Raw genomic sequence first — 1,027 nt, 5'->3', positions numbered from 1 at the left:
CGGGGGGGGCGGCCGCTTATTGGCCTTACCTGCCGTTGGAATGTTCGGCCCCGGCTGGAATCCGGACTCCGGGTTCCGATCCGCTCCGGAAGCCGCGCGCCAGCGGAAGCCCGGCCCGGCGCGCGGGGCAGCCTGGGAATCGTAGTCCGCCGGGGAGGGGGCGGGGACTACAGCTGGGGGGGCGAGGTGTGTTCTTTTTGCGGGTTAAGTTGCCAGCCGGCCAGGATTGACCTGGTGTCTCCAGGACAGAGGGAGACGTCTCCAGGAGGCGACTGCTGCGAGTCACCCGGGACATCAAGGATAGGGCCTTCATTAAAATAAAGATGAGGTGTTGAATCCCTGTTTGTACAGCAGTCCAGCAGGTTTTTAAAATGAAACAGGCGCGTGCATTTGCCTTCCCGGTGTGCAGTCTGCGCACCATAATCCGTAACTGATACATGTTTCCCTTGCTGACTGCTGGTTGGCAAGACAAAAGGCTTACGGGAAAAATGGCAGGTGGCAGGCTGATGCATGGCCACGGAAAACCGTGGTTACTCAAAACTGTATACTGTGGTAGGCAAATAGGGTGGCTATCAAAGAGGACATTCCCGTTTTCTGCTACCCTGTCCTTTCTCCTCTGTTGATACAAAACCCCACACCTTTATGTCCTCTATTTTTCTCCTTAAGAGACTGTCTTCTATGATGGCTGCCCTATAGCCAAAATGCTATATAGACTATTGTTGAGGAGTTCGTGACCCCTTGCGGAGCTATTCCCAAAGACACAGAGTTGCTGTCAGTCTCAAAATTTATTCGGCATGCTGGGCACCCTGAGCAAACTCAGAGGCTCCGAATAAAACTGTTAGAGGCGATTTATAGTTTACAGGCCAGATGCACGCACAGGTGGGAATTTTTCACTGTGTAAGAAAACAAGATATCAGGTCAGTGTGAGAAAATTCTTAATTGTTTCAAAACTGGTTTTTGGCTACATGTTTGTTTTGAAATGGTAACTAATAGGGAGGAAACTTACTTCAGACTTCAAAGTGAATAG

General features: G+C 51.0%; 1 protein-coding gene across 3 annotated transcripts in view; it reads right to left on the bottom strand.

Moving 5' to 3' along the window:
- PRDM15 (PR/SET domain 15) overlaps positions 1 to 146 on the bottom strand; it is a 60,342-nt gene extending 60,196 nt beyond the window's left edge. For all 3 annotated transcript variants that reach the window (XM_019525078.1, XM_019525081.1, XM_019525080.1), the window contains exon 1: positions 30 to 146. The gene's annotated coding sequence lies outside the window, so the exon portion shown is untranslated. The remainder of the gene's footprint in view (positions 1 to 29) is intronic.
- Positions 147 to 1,027: the final 881 nt, after the last annotated feature.

Source organism: Gavialis gangeticus, unplaced genomic scaffold, assembly GCF_001723915.1.
Source record: "Gavialis gangeticus isolate Ggan-Ray unplaced genomic scaffold, GavGan_comp1, whole genome shotgun sequence".
Classification (NCBI taxonomy): Eukaryota; Metazoa; Chordata; order Crocodylia; family Gavialidae; genus Gavialis; species Gavialis gangeticus.
The sequence above is the reverse complement of the archived record's forward strand: the minus strand, read 5'-3'. Positions and strand labels throughout refer to the sequence as shown.